Source organism: Rhipicephalus sanguineus, chromosome 2, assembly GCF_013339695.2.
Source record: "Rhipicephalus sanguineus isolate Rsan-2018 chromosome 2, BIME_Rsan_1.4, whole genome shotgun sequence".
Taxonomy (NCBI): Eukaryota; Metazoa; Arthropoda; class Arachnida; order Ixodida; family Ixodidae; genus Rhipicephalus; species Rhipicephalus sanguineus.
Genome location: NC_051177.1, coordinates 188,799,355 through 188,819,979, shown reverse-complemented (window position 1 = coordinate 188,819,979; position 20,625 = coordinate 188,799,355).

Here is a 20,625-nt window from a genome sequence, read left to right as displayed (position 1 = left end):
ATTCTCGAACAGCGTTTCACAGAATAATTTCTGTAATGCTTATTTCTAGGGGTAATTAGAAAATGGACATCATTGTAAACATGCACATATGACAACACATACAAATCGCACACGACACAGGAATCGAACTCATGACCACAAGCACCGGAAGCAGACACTCTAACTACTACGCCACAGAGCCACCGCGTGCTTCGTTGACTTTTCACGGCCTTATATATTTACAAAGTGGTTTGCAACGAGAGGGCGGAGCTTGCTACTTCTTTTTTTTTGCATCATCGGCGTGTGTTTGCGCGTGGATTAGGTTAGTAAGTAGTTAGCGCGGCGCCATGAACTCACGAAGGCCACCGTTAGCACCTTCAGCTCCGACTTCTGTTCGTCGTTTGTCGTGCCGCAAGAGAAATGATAAACGTGTGTTTTTTGTGTGTTCACCATACATCGTGGATGTGTCGCTCGCCCAAAAATTTGCTCATACCGGCGTGACAAGTACCTTTAGATAGCGAAACTCACGTATGTGTATTCTACGAGCGTGTGCTGCTGGAGCAGTTTTGGTTATTTTTGCCGCGAGCTGCAAGTGTCGGCAGTGCGTTCTCAGCTGTTCGAAGACCATCATATGTCGCATATTTTTGTTACATACGTCGATGTCAGAGTTCCAAGGGTATTTTAGCGTGCACCTATACAAGCATGTGCATTTATTGCGCGTGTAGGTGCTGTTGCGATCTGCACGCAGGGTCAGCGGCACCTCTGAGCAGTTAGACGAATATTTGCGTGATGAGCACTTACGCGCGCTGAAGCACGACATACAGTGCTTCTGAATTAGTCATAGTCAGTATTTAATTGCTTTTATACTCGGAGACTAGCTACCTTTTACTAAGTAACCTTTACTCTTCCGTATCACGCCGCCGTTAAAATGTATGTCGAAGGCGTCCACCAAGGATAAGCACGATGTCCATTAAATCGCGAGTGACATGTCTCCCTTAAAATAGAAAAGATAATACTGTTGGGCCTCTGTATTGCGAACGTCCGCGTGTAGTTGGCACTACTCCTGAAGAGATTGTGCAGTACCTATTAAAAAAAAAAGGCATTATCGTATGCCTCAGTGAAACAGCTGTTCTTCAGAAAATAAGGTGTCATTTTAATTAGGATATTTTTGTCACGGCAGGACACAACTTGACTTTTTCGTGATTCAGGATTATACATAGCCCGAACATGAGTGCAGCAGATAAATAAAAACTGAAAAAAGTGGGTGCCATGTGCACTCCTACTACCTCGTGTACCTGTAGTTGATTCCAAATCTACAAATTATGCGACCATTGATAAATGATCAACCCATCAATGTTCGATCACTGTTGATCTGTTTCCGTTTACTGCCTGTCGCTTATTTGCACGATGTTTTGCAAGAATCATCGGTTAAACCCATCTGGTAACGCAAGCATTATCTGTAGCATGCAGTGGTTCTCAAGAAGGGGGGGAGGGGGGGGGGGGTCAGCGAAGCCATTTCTGGGGGTCCGCGAAACGCATCTTCGAACAAAAAAGAAAATACGCCTTTTTTGAACAAACAATATGTCCAATGACAGCGGCCCCCACTATTTTTTGTTTTGCTTCACCGCATAACGGTTATGCATTGCGGCGGAGCTGACTTATGCTTTCCATGAGATGGCTGTAAAGCTTTTACTGCAATTTTCTACCACATGTGCTTTTCCAGGCTTGCATATTTGAAGAGAAAGCGTAGCGAGAAACAGCTGAAATGCGGCGGCAGATCGCACAACTTAGTGACAAGCTGTTGACATTGAATTGGCATGGCACTTTAGTTTGACCATTCTTTGCCACGGAGAAACGCAAGGCACCTATTTCACGCTGCATGCTGTGCTAATTTATAAGCCCTCACCCCCCCCCTCCTTACTTTTCACTGCAAGGGGTCCCTCATCACTTCCACCAGTCCACAAGGGGTCTCCAAAACATCCGTGGCTGAGAACCACGACCTATATATCAGAGCCTGAACGATTTCTTTTACATGTACAAGGACTTTTTTGTTTGAATGCATTACAAATTCTTAAAACTTCAAATGATACAATAAATGCTGGTTGTAGCACTTTATTAGAATCAAAACAATAACATTCACAATGTCAATGTAAATTATACATTTTCATCTGCCACAGAACCTATGCTCATTATTGAACAGATGAAACAACATACACAATGCAACCTGAGCACTAATTCACAGCAGTAAAATATTATGAAAGTATAGTTCGAAAATTCATCACAAAGCAAGACACATACACTTCGAAATGCCAGTATGCAAGTACAATCCAAAGAGATGGCATGCACAGCAGTGGCGTAGCCAGGGGGGCACACCGGGCCTCCCTCGCCCCCCCCCCCCTCGAAATTTTTTTTTTTTTTGCTATGGCATACAGAGCCCAAAATGACAACTGAACACATCTGCCTGCCCGGCTCCCACTTCAAATCAAGGAGACGAACCCCCCCCCCCTGAAATTATCTGCCTATGCCCCTGATGCACAGAGAACTTGGTGTCTGCTTACGCATGAAGGCAACTCGATAAGTAATAAAGGCTTGCAACACTTAGGCATGGTGGTGTACCATTTTTCTTATATATTGCATTAGTTTGCCCTCAGGTATGAAAACATGTTACGCATGATTGTGCAGTTCAATGTTTTGTATAAAGACCTGTGGTGTCGACCATAGATCCATCTGCCAAGGTTTATAAACACAGTCGCCTTTATTCACATATTTTTAAGAAATAATGTAAATTTATAAAGTTAAGCTTGGGAACATGGCATTATTTCGCAACCCTATTCACCCGTATTATTATGCATAAATAGTAGACCAATGGTTACAATATTTACATGCCAGCTAGTGCCATGAAATGCGACCGGAAAATTGGTTCCTCGTCACCTTCAACAGCTCAATTTATGGCTCATGCAGAAGTGCCACATTGAAAATGAATCCGCGAATACCGTGACAGGAAAGTTACCTCGGAGTTAGGCAATAACATGCTTTGAATTAAAAATTGCCCATCAATACTGGTGGTGGCTTGGCACATTAGAGCAAGGACTGGACATGCCATGAGGTTGAATAAAAATTGAACAGGGAATAAATAACGGCTGTAAAACAGTCAAGAACCATGCTTAGTAAATTAAATGAGTTTACATTCAGCATCTTTTCAAGCCATGTAAAATTTTCAAATGCACACTGTTATTGGAAAGTTTGGACTCAGCACCGTGCATAACACAGTGCAGCAGTCCAAGTGCTGACAATCCTAAATACTGAGAGATGTACAAGATCATCAGTATAGTATACTGTAAGGCACAGGAGTGTTCACAGAAGAGACCGTCTTGTAGACAAACAGGTGGGCCAGAACTGTTGCTGCTTTGCCAAAACTGTTCAGTCTTTCTGAAAAAGATATCAAGCAAAGAAGTCCATTAAGCTTTCTGCATCCATACAAAATACCCACTTGTCTTCTCTTACTGCAGACTTTTCCGAAAAAACAGAAAAATACCAAATTAAGAAGCTGCCAAGTATTTTCTTGTGAGATATGCAATGAGTGTGCAGCACACTTTCATTCTTGTAATATCTGGAAAGACGCAGCATTATAATACAGAAAGACGAGGCTCAATTGCTTGTCCATGTTTTGCTGCCATGTTTTTATACACCTAGCAAAAGAACAAGGTACAATAGCTAGTGTGCAGTGTTGCTTGTTGTTTTGTGGAGGCAACTCCTATTACAAAAATAATTCATTTATCCTCAAAACTTAGTGCAAGTTCTCCCAAATAAATTATTTAAAATCCTAGGCTAGACGGGACAAAATATAGATATGTAGTACTTATGAGGCATGCCACAGTGGACAGCCTCGACTTTTTAATTTACATTTAAATATAAAACTCTGTTTATGCCAAAGCAACATCTAGATGTTGTCTTTCTCACAGCACTTCGGACTAAACCAGCTGTGCACATAGCACCTGCCTGTAAGCACTGCACCATCCTGCTTCTGCCAACTATGAAATGCGTGCATACTGAAAATTTTATATGCTGCTTACTGCTTGCTGTTACCTTAAATCTCCCCTAGCCAATACAAACTAGACAAGCAATTAATATAACTACCAAGTGGAAATGAATGTAAAAATTTTCCTAACAGTGATAACTTGAATCACAAGGCGCATGCGGCCCATCCTATGTTAGTCCTGTTGTGACTCACAACAGCACTAACATTTGTGTCGCAAATTTGTGAACGGTTTTGCAACTACCGAACACAAAAATAAAGTTAAACACCATAATAACAATGCGTCAGTAAGCTTCAATGTATATCGATGTATATGCCAGTTCATTGTTAAGGTAATGCATCACAATACTGACCGTTTGAAGCAAAACGGGAATGTGAACTAGTTGGCGGGTAATAGGCGAGGTTCAAGTTTCGGCAATAAAGCTTTCAGTTGTGAGTAAGCGCTCTTGATGTGCACTTTCTTGTCCTTGTCTTCTTAGCACTGCCGTTATATAAGTACTGACCATTTCGCCAGGAACACTATGAATCCCTCACAATACAGTCAATATCATGCTACAGGTGTCTATTATCGAGGTACTCCACTGTAAATTCAATATAGTGTTATAGGCGTGACAGAGCGCAGGTGCAGATTCTGCATACTGTATCGGATGACTGAGATAAGAGCTACCACGACATTGGACTCAAAATAGTGATACTCTCAATGTTTCCAATGTATCAATGACTTGCTTCATTAAACACAGGTATCCATTGCACAATTCAGAAATGGATTCTATTTGATCACTCTCTCCTAACGAGATTACTGCTACCAACCCAGGTTCTGTGAAACATCCAGATGAGCTTCATGAGTTCTTATCAAGCTGCTGGTGTCCACAGCTGCATAACGTTGCATGTGCCATCTTGAGCACCATCTGCAAATAAAAAAATATGTACAGATTTTTCGCAGTGACTCACTATTTCATGCTGCACTAAACAGCTGTAAAGCACACCAATACCTAATTCAGATAACCGGCATCAATTCAGTTAGACGTCCATGCATGTAACAATCTTTTAACTCTAAATTTATTATCCTAATGCACTCGAACACCAAGAACTAATTCAGTACATAATACAAAACTGGCAGTGTAGATAAAGCGTTTTTTTTTAATCTCAGGGAAAACAGATTCCAGAGCTTTTTCATTGCTGCTCCCGTTTGATGTTAGCATTGAAAGTGCTGCTGTGCTTCTTACGCAAAAGTGAGCTTAGAGACAGACTTTACGAGGCATCATACTCTTCTTTCCTGCTTTGTTCTTTTTCTGTAAAGTTTCTTTTGTATTATCCTTTATTCCTCGTACCCTCTTCCTTTGCACAGCATGGCAAGCCAGTTTGAGAAGTGGCTAACCTGCCTGTCTTCCCATCTATTTCTTTCTTTCCTTCCTCCATTGTAAGTCTTGCAGCATTTACAAATATACACATCAAGTTCAGTAGTGTAGTGTTGCCAACTGCACAAACATTCATAACCTACAGCCAACCTACAGCCAACCACAAATTTCACTGCCTGTGCGAGACTAGAAAGCAAATACATGTGGTTTCACGTTCACTCCACACCTACTATTTCGTCAAAAACACAGCATTTGAGTTTCTGATAAATTAAGTTGTTTGCCGTGTATCATGCTAATGAAAGAGCTCAAAACAAAGCATGATACAGCAAGGAGTAGGTGCACAACAGCACATCCTTTGAGAATTTGCGATAGAGTCATCTGGTGACCTGCGTGCCATTGTCTACTGCTTCTGGTGCTGCACTAACCTTGCAAAAATGGACATTGACGGTCTTTAAACGTTTAACCAACGATCTACCAACTTTAATGACGGGCTACGGACTTTCACGTTCTATTAACATACCGTTAAAAGAAAGTTGATTTACTTTATTCTAAAGACAATTTCTCTAAAGAAAGTTGCTTTACTTTAGTCTAAAGACAATTTCTCTAAAGAATGTGAAAATAATGTTTGTTGAAAAGATCTCAGTGGCGTAGCCATGGGAGGTGCGTTGGGGGTTTCAACCCCCCCCCCCTCCCAATCATTGCAACTTTTACATTTTGCATATATGTACGCGCCTCCCCCACCGGGCCCCCACGCCTGTGGCGTAACCAGGGGGGGGGGGGCACATTGGGCCCGTGCCCCCCTCCCTTGAAATTTTTTTTGCTCCCATGGGATAGTGCTCACAAAATGACACTGGACCACACTTACCTGCCCGGACCCCATGTCGGATTAAGGGCGCACACCCCCCCTCCCCCCCCCCAAACAAATTTCTGCCTACGCCACTGCCCCACGCACCGCAACTTTTACATTTTGCATTTTGTACGCGCTCATATACAAACAGACGTAAAGGTCGTTGAGCCCTCACCGCCCCATCCCCCCACCCCTCCCTGAAAAAAAGCAACTGTGGTATACGCCCTTGGTGACGGTCATGTTCTTCACTGTAATCAATTGTACATTCTGTCTGTGATTGTGTATTTATTTATATTAACTTATATATATATATATATATATATATATATATGCATGATATATGCCCGGCGATCTATATATTAATGTATAATCGGTGCATGATATAATATTACAATGTACCTTCCACTCCTGTACGTAATAGCCATACAACAGGGCTGACAGTATTAATAAATGAAAATGAATGAGATGATCCATCAAAATGCGGCAGCCGCGACCAGGATTCGATCCCGTGAACTTCGGGTCAGCAGTCGAGCACCATGACCACAGGACCGTGGCGATACATATATCGTCTCAGATATGCACTCACACACACACACACAGGCACACGCACACGCACACGCACACACACACACACACAAATTACGTGTAAAGTTTTCATGCACCGTGCTCAGACCCCCGAGTATTTTTTGTTCTCGTACCACTGTCTGAATAAAAGTTGTATTTGGTATCTATTTAGTTTGACATAAGGACTATGAATCGTTACATTAAAGTCCCGCGTGTATACATGTGCACCAATTGAATAACTTTAATTCACAAGATATATACGTTTTGTAGCAATTATTAGCAATCGTGCTCACTTGTTCAAAATAACGTTCCCTGTAGCTACACCAGACATTTCAAATTTCGCGCGCTTACATTCCAATTTTTCTTTTTTTTTTTGCGAAAGTCGAGATATTGTACGCATCAGATATATTTTGTATTTACATAAATGTTTTTGTTAATATTTACAAGCAGAAATGAGTATTTTTAGTTAGGATTAAAAAATATTGGTTGACGTCTGCGGGACTGGAACCACTTTTGCTTGTTTGTTGCTCGTCGCGGCCATGCCGCCTCCCGAAGGGCCGAGTTTGAAGTCAAATTTTTCTCTTGTGTGAATGGTGCTTGCGCTCTGTGCTCGTGTTGTGGGTTCTGCCAGTGCTGATTATTACGAAGACTCAAGCGAAGACCTGCTGCTTCATATCGTTGAGCCGTCGCCGAACGAAAACAGGTACGTGAACGTTGCTGCTGTCAGCGCTTTGTTAACACCGTGAGCGGGATAATAACGCTGTTAACTAAATTTTCCTTGACTAGTAGACGATAAGTGAGCTTTTGTGAACGTAGCAAGCCTGTTGGTGTGTATCATTTCATCAGGATCAAGACAACGTTGTGTGATGTTAAGTGCGGGCGAACTTTTTTTTTGTTTGCAGTGTAAAGCAAATGGGCGCATGCGCGGCTGTGTTTCGGCGGGCGATTTGAACAGAGTTATGTTGGCGCTCTCCTCGGTCGGCAGTGGTGTTGGAAGGGGGGCTCCTGCTCGCGATGAATCACTGCTTTGGTTTAATAATTGTAAGGCGGGGACGGTGCCTGCGTGCAAGCGTCGACCGTGTCTAAAGCGCGTACGCTTGAGCATGTTGGTAATTCATGTTGAATTTTCTAGCGCACAAAACGAACAAGGTAGGAAAAGAATGATGCGGTGTCCGCGTTGTTCTTTTTTTTTCCCGTCCTCGTTCGTTTTGAGCGCTAAAAAACTGAACGTGTCTAAGTTCCATACGCTGCGCGTCCTCTTTTCAACAGCTACAGGATCGTTATGTGACTATTATCAGAGACGTGTTTTCCTTGCGTGTGACCAAACGTGTGCATGTGTATGCATCCGCAAAGGCACGTATTTACCGTGATGTTCGGGTTAATGCGTGTGTTTGCGCTTACACTTAGGTGTTAATACAGCCAGTTTCGTTAAGTTCGGACCGACGTTTTAATTCGTCCGCAACATAGGTACCGATGGGTTGCCTGATGCGGCCGGCACCCGTGCCTGTTCAGCCGGCAGCCTGCTCTGCCGGCTGCCGGCACCGTAGACAGTTCCTTAGTTAAACTTGAACTGTAGTCGAACGGATCCTTGTATATCTGTGGCCTGTAAAGGCGTTTCTTGACGGCGGGATCGACGGCGACGATGCGCAGCGACGACAGTAACGACAGAGCGCAGATTCGCAGGCTCACGAGCAAGCGCACGAGGGGTGTGCTCTCCGAGAAGAGGCGAAGAGGGCGACCCACTAGAAGGCGCTCAAGAGGACGGCCCATTACAGTGTTCTAATGCTTCTGTACAATTACCCCGGGTACGCAAAGGGAGCCGCCCGGCGACCTAACAGCTGGTCACTATGAGCGGGTCATGGTAGGGCTTGAGGCGCTCCACGTTCACAATGTCGCGCCCTCGACGGCGCATGTCCGAAGATGGCTCAATGGGTTCAATCAGGCAGTTGACCGGGGACGTGCGTTCGACGACACGGTAGGGGCATTCGTATTTGGGCAGTAGTTTGGAAGAAAGGCCAGCTGCAGCGGTCGGGACCGAGAGCCACACGAGCGCTCCAGGGAGGAACGTGGACTCAGAAGTGGTGGTGCCACCGCGAATGCTCTTCTGCCGCTCTTGTTCGTGCGTTGTAAAGGTCTTCGCAAGCTCGCGACATTCTTCAGCAAGCCTGGCTGTGTCCGAAATGGGCGCACATTCAGATCGATCCGGCCTGTAGGGAAGGATAGTGTCGATTGTGTGCGACGGGTGCCTGCCGTACAATAAGAAAAATGGCGAGAAACCAGTAGTGCTCTGAGAGGCGGTATTGTAGGCGTACGTGACGAAGGGCAGAATGGCATCCCAATTTGTGTGGTCGGCTGCGACGTACATCGAGAGCATGTCGCCGAGCGTGCGGTTAAAGCGTTCAGTGAGGCCATTCGTCTGCGGGTGGTAAGCAGTAGTTTTGTGGTGAACGACGTTGCACTCTTTGAGAATGGCTTCGACGACTTCCGACAAGAAGACACGGCCTCGATCACTGAGCAGCTCCTGGGGCGGACCGTGACGCAGCATGAATCGGTGGAGCAGGAAGGAGGCCACATCGCGCGCTGTAGCCGCTGGGAGGGCGGCGGTTTCGGCGTATCGCGTTAGATGGTCAACAGCGACGATGGCCCAGCGGTTACCAGCCGAAGTCAGAGGAAGTGGTCCATACAAATCGATGCCCACGCGCCCAAACGGACGGTTAGGGCAAGGTAATGGTTGTAGACCTGCTGGCGACACGTGCGTTGCAGGTTTTCGGCGTTGGCAATCGAGGCAGGAGCGAACGAACTTCTGCACGTAGCGGTACATCCCTCGCCAGAAGTATCGTTGTCGAATGCGGTGGTAAGTTTTGGATACCCCAGAGTGCGCGCATTGCGGGTCAGAGTGGAAGGCCTCGCATATTTCAGAACGCAGACTGCGGGGTATCACTAGTAGCCACTGGCGGCCGTCGGCGTTATAATTGCGTCGGTGCAGTAGGTTGTCACGAATGGCGAAATGGTGGGCTTGACGACGCAACGCGCGAGTGGATGGTGTTGCCGACGGATCCGTCAGCAAGTCGACCAGCGAGGTGATCCATTTATCCTTGCGCTGTTCGGTAGCGATGGTGTGAACGTCGATTGAAGCAACAGCTATGTGAGATACTGAGCAGGGGGCATTGTCGTCAGGCAAGGGAGAGCGCGAGAGGGCGTCGGCGTCAGAATGCTGGCGTCCGTTGCGGTACAGCACGCGGATGTCGTAGTCTTGCAGGCGAAGTGCCCAGCGGGCGAGACGGCCTGAGGGATCCTTCAATGACGACAGCTAGCATAGTGCATGATGGTCGGTGACGACATCAAATGGGCGACCATACAAATAAGGTCGAAACTTTGTAAGGGCCCAGATGATCGCCAGGCACTCTTTTTCCGTGACTGTGTAATTGGTCTCGGCTCTGGTAAGCGTACGGCTTATGCCACGACATATTCGGGGAACCCTGGTTTGCGCTGCGCAAGGACAGCGCCGAGGCCTACACCGCTGGCGTCCGTGTGTACCTCCGTTGGGGCCGCAGGATCGTAGTGGCGTAGTATGGGAGGAGACGTCAACAAACGACGGAGCTTTGCGAACGCGTCGTCACACTCGGACGACCATGAATTGAGGGGTCCGTTACTTCCAAGGAGCTTCGTCAGCGGCGATATGATGGTGGCGAAGTTTTGTATAAAGCGTCGAAAATACGAACACAGTCCTACGAAACTGCGCAGTTCTTTGACGGACGTAGGTTTGGGAAATTCGGCCACGGCCCGAAGCTTGGCAGGATCGGGAAGGATTCCGTCCTTGGACACGACGTAGCCGAGGATTGTCAGCTGCCGTGCTGCAAATCGGCACTTCTTCAGATTCAGTTGGAGGCCTGCGTTGCGCAAACGCGTCAAAACATGCCGCAGACGTTGGAGATGCGTGGAGAAGTCCGGAGCGAAAACGACGACGTCGTCCAGGTAACACAAGCACGTGTGCCATTTCAAGTTGCGCAGAACGGTGTCCATCATGCGCTCGAAGGTCGCGGGCGCATTACACAGACCAAACGGCATGACGTTAAACTCGTACAAGCCGTCGGGTGTGACAAAGGCTGTCTTCGGTCGAGCGTCATCCGCCATGGGTACTTGCCAGTACCCCGAGCGCAAATCAAGAGATGAAAAGAATTCGGCTCCTTGCAGACTGTCAATCGCGTCGTCGATTCGCGGCAGCGGGTAAACATCCTTGCGAGTGATCTTGTTGAGCCGTCGGTAGTCCACACAGAACCGCACGGAACCGTCCTTCTTCGCAACGAGAACAACGGGAGACGCCCATGGGCTGTCCGAGGGCCGAATAACGTCGCGTCGAAGCATATCGTCGACTTGTTCATTAATGACCCGGCGTTCTGCTGGAGACACGCGATATGGACGTTGCCGCAGTGGTGGTTGGGCGCCAGTGTCGATGCGATGTGTAACAGCGGAAGTGCGGCCGAGGGAAGTTTGCCCGACATCGAAAGAAGAACGAAATTCTTCCAGCAGGCACAGAAGTTGGGAACGCTGGACCGATGTGAGGTTGTCAGCAATGGAGGACCTAAGCACATCAGCAGGTGACGAATCGGACGTGGAAACAGCACTGAGCGTACGGGAGCTGGCGCAGTGCGTGTCACCCGGTGCGTCTATAACTTGTGCGTCTTCGAGGGGTTCCGCTCTGCCGAGACATTCCCCTCGCACCAACGTAACAATGAACGGGGATGGGTTGGTCACAAAAATATCCGTGTCGCCCTGAGTGATTTCCACGGTCGCAAATGGCACCAGCAAGCCTCTCCTAGTGAAAACGCGGTCACATGGAGAAAGGAGCGCAACGGCGTCGCAGAAACCGGTGCAATAGACTGACACAGCCGTTGACGAATTTGCAGGAACTGCGATGTCGTCTTTGACGAATACCTTGGTCGCAGCCGATGAACTGTCTGCCGGCGTCAAATCTGAGAATGGTGAAAGCTCTATTTCGGCTGGCGCGCAATGGATGACGGCGTCGTGGCGGGAGAGAAAATCCCATCCCAGGATGACGTCGTGAGAGCATGAGGAAATTATGATGAATTCGACGGCGTACAGAGCGTCCTGAATGATGACACGGGCTGTGCATACCGCCGTCGGGTGAATACATTGGGCGCTGGCTGTACGGAGGGAAAGACCGGAAAGTGGCTTCGTCACTTTTCGTAGCAGGCGGCTTAGTTTAGCGTCCATAACGGATACGGCGGCTCCAGTGTCGATAAGGGCAGATGCGCGAACACCGTCCACAAAAACGTCTATCACGTTCGATGGGCTTCGCTGAGGGCTTTCGCAGTTCGATAGCGTCGCAGCCCTTGCCTCGTGGACTGCGACGACTAGTTTTCCTGGTCGCGTGCGACCGGACGTGGGCGCATCGGCGACAGTGAGCGACGTCGGGGAGACGGAGAGCGCCGAGTAGATGGAGCTTGGCGTGACGTCGGTGACATAGGCGTAGGTGGGGCGTAAAATGTGCGGTTTGACTGGCTGGTGGCGGGCGACACGACTTGAGGCGGCTGGACGCGATTGCAATAACGCGCCACGTGGCCGGCGTAACCGCATGCGAAGCATATGGGCGGTTGTCAGGTGTGCGCCATCGGTTTGCTGGAGCAAGGCCCGCACATGGCGCAGGACGTGATTGACGGGGTAGCGACTGATACGACTGCATCGTGGGCTGCGGTCGTGGCCTCTGCATTACGTCGGCGTGGGTAGCCGGCACAGCCGCTTCGAAGGACTGATGTCTAGCGGCGCCTTCGGCGTAACTGTGTGGGGCTGCCGTAGGTATTACAGGGGACGTCCTTGCGACAACTTGGGCGTAACTCAGTGGTGCAGGAGCCGGATGGTGCTGGTGGTACTCCGGCATGACCTCCGCGATTTCCTGCTCAATCGCTCGACGGAGGGGAGGGAGAAGAGTGGTTGACGGCTGGTGAACGTACTGAGGTTGAGCAAAGTCCAGCAGAGAGAACTGGCGCGCGATTTCCTCGCGCACGAATGACTTCACCTCTGCAAGCAAGGCGGAGTGGTCGGATATGGTCGACAAGCCAGCGAGCTCGGCGTCGCGGGATGGAGAGCGACGGGTCATCGACCGCTGCCGGCGCAGCTCCTCGTAGCTCTGGCAGAGCGTGATGACGTCGGCCACTGTGCTGGGGTTTTTGGCGAGCAGCATCGTGAAGGCATCGTCGTCGATGCCTTTCATAATGTGCCTCATCTTGTCAGATTCCGACATGGTGGCGTCGGCTTTCTTACACAAATCGAGGACGTCTTCAATGTAGCTGGTAAAGGTTTCGCCGGCCTGCTGAGCTCGTTCTCGCAAACGCTGTTCGGCCTGCAGCTTACGAACGGCAGGGCGGCCAAACACGTCGACGATGGCGGTCTTGAAAGCGGACCACGTCGGGAAATCGGATGCATGGTTGTACCACATGCCGGCCACACCCGCGAGGTAGAAAACCAAGTTGCTCAGCTTGCCGGCTTCGTCCCATTTATTGGGGACACTCACTCGTTCGTAAATCGTGAGCCAGTCCTCCACGTCGGTGCCATCCGCGCCGGTGAAGATAGGAGGGTCGCGGATACGGGGGACACCAGGACAAGCGGTCGGGGCAGGAGGCGGCGTTTGCTGAGCGGCGTCTTGCGGCATGGTAGATGGCACGGTACGGGATCGAAGCTCCAGGGGCATCAGATGGAGACCGAAGTTGTGGGGACGGTACAGCACTCTCCACCACTTTGTAAAGGCGTTTATTGACGGCGGGATCGACGGCGACGATGCGCAGCGACGACAGTAACGACAGAGCGCAGATTCGCAGGCTCACGAGCAAGCGCACGAGGGGTGTGCTCTCCGAGAAGAGGCGAAGAGGGCGACCCACTAGAAGGCGCTCAAGAGGACGGCCCATTACAGTGTTCTAATGCTTCTGTACAGGCCGAATAGCCGTATCTTAACTGTACAAGCGCTAGGTTGAGCATTAGTGCATGCGTTCGTGCACAATTTATTTGATTCTGCTTGTTTCCACCATACTTGGCTTTTGTGATTTTGTTCTGGTTATTAAGAATTGTATGCGCGTCGCCCCGCTTTGGCGTTAAAACTTCGCTAAATACCTTTACGTCCTTTACGTGTACGAACATTATAAAACACAGTTTGTAGCACCACCTCCAATGACATTTTGTGATAGATGACAAGCCTAATGGTCTATCGGATATAGTAAATTCTCTAGGCATGCTTTACATATGTTAAAGGGGTCTGTGGTATGTGCAGCAAATGAATATTTTATTTATTGCTGAAAACTCAATAAAGTCATGCATACTTCACGTAACGCATGCATAAGTCATGCATGTGTTGCTGCTCAAATGTAAAATTAGACAGTGTATTTATGTGAGCACACAACAGATCTAGACTGCCTTTTTTCAAGCTGTTGGCATTGGAACAATTATACAACTTCAAACATCAGTTTCACCGAATGCTTATTGTGTATTGCTAAATTGCGGTCAGTAGCTTCCAGGATTCTGGGTGCCGGGGGTTGCTGAAGCTTGCATGCTTTATTGCTATGGCATGTGGTTCAAGATTGATGCCTTGTAAGTCTTAGCATTTCCGCCTTTTTTAGCCAACCAGAATCATTGAAACTAATGACCACAATTTGGCAGTACACAATAGTCATTTAGCGAAATGAATTTCTGACATTATATAATCGTCACATTGTGAGAAGGCTGAAGAAAGCTGCATTAGCTACATTATTCACAAGTTAACACGTAATTTATTTTAGACGTTACCTGCAATGGATGCATGATGAATGTGCATACCGTCATGTATGTGCAGTGGTATTGTGCTTTTGTGCAATAAATAAAATTTCATATGATGCATATTGCATTGCATTCCCTTTAAGAAACACATTGTATGAGTATCATAGTATATCTACAGATACACAAATGTACCTGTGTGGATGCACTCATGCACACGTTTGGCCGCAGGAACAGAATTTGCCGATAGCAGCCAATGACATTACACACACACAGAATTTAACTTTCAATTATGCGTGGTCAACACATACAGCTCACAGGGGGCATCTTCGCCTAAGAGCTGTAGCTTTGCGTTGGTGCATGAGTGAGCTAAAAGGGTAAAGTTCAGATTTTTCATATCAAATGTATAAAAAGTTCTGCCAGAATGCGATTTTTGTTGCATTTATTCTTCAGCATGCCCTTTTTGCATTTATCATTGTGTGGAGTCAGATTTTACTGAATATGTTGGCCGTGCACTGCATTTGCACCAACACAGAACTAAGAAAATTCCAGCATGACGGGAGCATACTGTTATGTTACACTCTTGCTTGTGAAACTTTTGGTCATTACTCCTGTTTTTGTTTTAGGCTTCCGGGTATGAATCTACTGTAGAGAAGGAACACCGTGGCCCCACTTCTGTCGAAGGAACCAGAGTCGCCTGGGCAGCTCAAGATGGATTGTGCAAGCAGCAGTGAAGAGCTGTGATCTTGTAATGTGCAAGTGTATGAACAGTCACGTTAAGTTAATCTAACACCAATTACATTACCTTGTCAAATTTTGTGATTTTGTAATGCGCAAGTTTATACACAGTTACATAGAGTGAGCTGTAAATACGCCTTGGGCAAGTTTGTGATCATGCAGTTTGGCGGTGTTTACAGCACATGTGTTCGACAAATATTATCACTCTCTTACTTTTCTTTCCTTTTTTTCAGTTGTGTATGTGCACTGTCAACAGCGTCAATATGCTTTTTTAACTTCTGATGCCTCAAATGCAAATATTTATGGTTCCAGTTTATGGTTCTTAACCAATATGTATGAGGGGAAGCCAAGAAGGAAAGGCACATTTGGGAAATGGTACACTTATTCTAATGACAGAAAACTGAAGCATACATTATTTTTTCTACATTACCTGCCTGCACTTCAACACACTTTGTGCAACGTTTCACAAGTTTCTTGATTCCGTCGGAAAAAAAAATTTTTTTTGGTTGCACCTGTAACCAATTTTGCACAGAATCATGTCTTCTGCGTCAGTAGCGAATCTTCTTCCCCCGAGTGCTTCTTTCAATGGTCCAAACGTATAAACATCGCTTGGAGCCAGGTTTGGACTGTGTAGTGGGTGTTCCAGCAATTCAAAACCCAACTTCTTTATTGTTTGGCAGTCCTCTTGGCAGAATGTGGCCGAGCATTATCTTGCTTCAGGATGACACCGTTTCGCAGTTTTCCATGACATTTGGATCTGATTGAAGGTTTCAGTTTCGTTCGCAACACATCACAATAGTTCACACTGTTCACAGTTTTGCCTCTTGGGGTGAAGTGAACGGCTACGACACTGTCCTCGTTCCACAATAGTGTTAGCATAAACTTATGAGCTCATGGTTGACGTTCAAGTTCCTTAAATTCTGGTGATGACTGTTTCTAAATTATGCTCGCAGCTTTACCTTCCGGTTTGTGATGATGTACCCAAGTTTCATATACAGCAACAATTTGCTCTAAAAAAATTCCATCTCCCTCACAACAATAACGGGTCAAATGTTTACGAGAGAGATGTCCAAACTTTGTGCCTTATGCTGTGCTGATAATTCATTTGGGACTCACCTTGCACACTTTAGAAAACTTTAGCCTGTTTTGTCAGATGGTATACGCTAAACCAAAACTGATATGTAAAGTATTGGCGATTTCGTCCACTGTGATTCGTCTGTTTTCCATCATGATACCCTGAAACGTCGGTGGCCTGCTCGATCTTTCTGTCACATAGTTATTCCATGTTCGACACACACTATCAATTCGGAGACCTTGCTTCGTGATAAACAAATGTCACCATAATGTGCTTGCATTCGACGAATAATTTCTGCAGGTTTAACACTTTCCGCAGAGAAAAGCGAATCACTGCCCTCATTTCCTCCCTGGTGAAGATCGACAATGGGGCTGCCGTGCTTAACAGTCTGCTACACTCTGAATAAAGCAGGAATAAGAGTGACACATTCTAGAGAAGTGTTGCAGACGACACTAATCCAGTGCTGGATACTATACTCGGCGACAACTTATCTTGACAGTGAAGCCAAGGCTACGGAGCCGGGGCTTCCGCACATTCGTGTGGCTCCGCAAGTAGTGCAGCAGCTTGCGGCTGATTTCGGTTTTGCTCGCTCACATCGTTCACACGTTTAAAAAAACATATACACAAAAAAAATGTGAATGGGAAAGACATTTCGATTGTTCAGTGTACCTTTTACTGTCATACTACGAGTATAATTTTCTTGGAGAACTAAACAATGTGTTTGCGGCCGCACACTGACCCAATACATCATGGACGCCTTGTTTACTTCGGAAAACGGCCATGCTGAAAAGGTAGTGCTGTCTAAGGAATAGAAAGAACAGGAAGGCATTCTTGCAAAGTGAGCAATAACTGTATTTTACCTACGACTTTCCGCCACTGTTTCAGTCTCATAATAAATAAAGCAGCATTTATTTCAGCAAGGCAAATGAGAAAATTATCAGCAAACTTAGTACTATTTTTTAGCGCGGTAGCAGGCATGTGTTTCGGTTCTGTAGCTTCCACAGTGCTGTCAAGAAAAGTTGCCGAGTGTAGCAGTGTTAACAAACCCTAGTGGGACAGATAGCAAAAGTCGCTTTACTTTTTTACTTCCCCTCGTATATATATCTGATTATCTTACAAATAATTTTTATTTATGCAAGTTATAAAGGCGTTTATTGACGGCACTAGTCGACGAAGCACAACGGCGACAGTCAAGACAGAGCGCGGACTCTGAGCGCGAGGAGCGTGCTGTCAGAGAAGAGCGTGCTGTCAGAGAAGGGGACGACCCACTAGAGAGCGCCCGAGAGGGCGACCCATTACATAGACTTCCAACGCTTCGCTACAATTACCCCGGGTACGAAAAAGGGAGCCGCCTGGCGACCTAACTGCTTGTCACTATGAGCGGGTCATGATAGGGCTTCAGGCGCTCCATGTTGACAATGTCGCGCCCTCGACGGCGCATGTCCGAAGATGGTTCAATGGGCTCGATCAGGTAGTTGACCGGGGATGTGCGTTCGACGACACGGTAGGGGCCGTCGTACTTGGGCAGCAGTTTGGAAGAGAGGCCAGGTGCAGTGGTAGGGACTGAGAGCCATACGAGTGCTCCAGGGCGGAACGTGGGCGCAGAAGTGGTGGTGTCACCGCGAATGCTCTTTTGCCGCTCTTGGTCATGCGTAGTAAACGTCTTGGCAAGCTCCCGACACTCCTCAGCAAGTCTGGCTGTGGCAGAAATAGGCGCACACTCAGACGGATCCGGCTTGTATGGAAGGATTGTGTCGATTGTGTGCGACGGGTGTCTGCCGTACAATAAGAAAAAGGGGGAGAAACCAGTAGTGCTCTGAGGGGCGGTATTATAGGCGTAGGTGACGAAAGGCAGAATGGCATCCCAATTGGTGTGATCGGCGGCGACGTACATCGAGAGCATGTCGCCGAGCGTGCGGTTAAAGCGTTCGGTGAGGCCATTCGTCTGCGGGTGGTAAGCAGTAGTTTTCCGGTGAACAACGTTGCACTCTTTCAGGATGGCTTCGACGACTTCCGACAAGAAGACACGACCTCGATCGCTGAGCAGCTCCTGGGGTGGACCGTGGCGCAGCATGAATCGGTGCAGCAGGAAGGAAGCAACATCGCGCGCTGTAGCCGCTGGGAGGGCGGCAGTTTCGGCGTATCGCGTAAGGTGGTCAACAGCGACGATGGCCCAGCGATTACCAGCCGACGTTAGAGGAAGTGGTCCATACAAGTCTATGCCAACGCGCCCGAACGGACGGTCAGGGCAAGGCAGAGGTTGCAGAACTGCCGGCGACAGGTGCGTTGATGTTTTGCGGCGCTGACAATCGATGCAGGAGCGAACGAACTTCTGCACGTAGCGGTACATCCCTCGCCAAACGTACCGTTGGCGAATGCGGTGGTAGGTTTTCGATACCCCAGAGTGTGCGCACTGCGGATCAGAGTGGAACGATTCGCATATGTCAGAACGCAGACTGCGGGGTATTACGAGTAGCCACTGGCGGCCGTCGCCGTAATTGCGTCGGTGGAGGAGGTCGTCGCGAACGGCGAAATGGTGGGCTTGACGACGCAACGCGCGAGTGGATGGTGTTGCCGATGGATCAGTCAGCAAGTCAATCAATGAGGCGATCCAGTGATCCTTGCGCTGTTCAGTAGCGATGGTGTGAATGTCGATAGAAGAAACGGCATTGTGAGACACTGAGCTATGGGTATTGTCGTCAGGCAAGGGGGAGCGCGAGAGTGCGTCGGCGTCAGCATGCTGGCGTCCATTGCGGTACAGCACGCGGATATCGTAGTCCTGTAGGCGAAGTGCCCAGCGGGCGAGGCGACCTGAGGGATCCTTCAGTGACGACAACCAGCATAGTGCATGATGGTCGGTGATCACATCAAATGGGCGACCATACAAATAAGGTCGGAATTTCGTTAGGGCCCAGATGATCGCCAGGCATTCCTTTTCGGTGACGGTGTAATTCGCCTCGGCTTTAGTAAGCGTACGACTTGCATACGCCACGACATATTCAGGGAACCCTGGTTTGCGCTGCGCAAGGACAGCGCCAAGGCCAACACCACTAGCGTCTGTGTGTACCTCTGTAGGAGCCGTAGGGTCGTAGTGGCGTAGTATGGGAGGCGACGTCAACAAACGGCGGAGCTTTTCGAAAGCGTCGTCGCACTCGGACGACCATGAATGGAGGGGCCCGTTACTTCCGAGGAGCTTCGTCAGAGGCGATATGATAGTCGCGAAATTTCGAATGAAGCGCCGAAAGTAGGAACACAGTCCTACGAAACTGCGCAGTTCTTTGACGGACGTAGGTTTCGGGAACTCGGTCACGGCGCGAAGTTTGCCTGGATCGGGGAGAATTCCGTCCTTGGACACGACGTAGCCGAGGATTGTCAGCTGCCGAGCTGCAAATCGGCACTTCTTTAGGTTCAGCTGCAGACCGGCGTCGCTCAAACGCGTCAAAACATGCCGTAGGCGTTGAAGATGGGTGGAAAAGTCCGGAGCAAAAACGACGACGTCGTCGAGGTAGCACAAGCACGTGTGCCATTTCAGGTTGCGCAGAACGGTATCCATCATGCGCTCAAAGGTGGCGGGCGCATTACACAGCCCAAACGGCATGACGTTGAATTCGTACAGGCCGTCGGGCGTGACAAAGGCGGTCTTCGGTCGAGCGTCGTCAGCCATAGGTACTTGCCAGTACCCTGAGCGCAAATCGAGAGATGAAAAGAATTCAGCGCCTTGCAGGCTGTCAATCGCATCGTCTATTCGCGGCAGTGGATACACGTCCTTACGAGTGATCTTGTTGAGTCGTCTGTAGTCGACACAGAACCGCACAGAACCGTCCTTCTTCGCAACAAGAACGACAGGAGACGCCCAGGGGCTGTTGGAGGGTCGAATAACATCGCGTCGAAGCATGTCGTCGACTTGCTCGGTGATTACACGGCGTTCTGTGGGAGATACGCGATATGGACGTTGCCGCAGTGGCAGGTGGGCGCCAGTATCGATGCCGTGCGTAACGGCCGAGGTGCGGCCGAGAGGCGTTTGAGCGACATCGAAAGAAGAGCGAAATTCTTCCAACAGGTCCAGAAGCTGGGAACGCTGGACCTGCGTAAGGTTGTCAGCTATGGTGGAACCAAACACGTCAGCGGGTGATGAACCAGACATCGAAACAGCACTGAGCGTACTGGAACTGCGGCCGTGCGTGTCATCGGTTTCGTCCATAACTTGTGCGTCTTCGAGGGGTTCCACGCTGCCGAGACATTCCCCTCGCACCAACGTAACACTGTA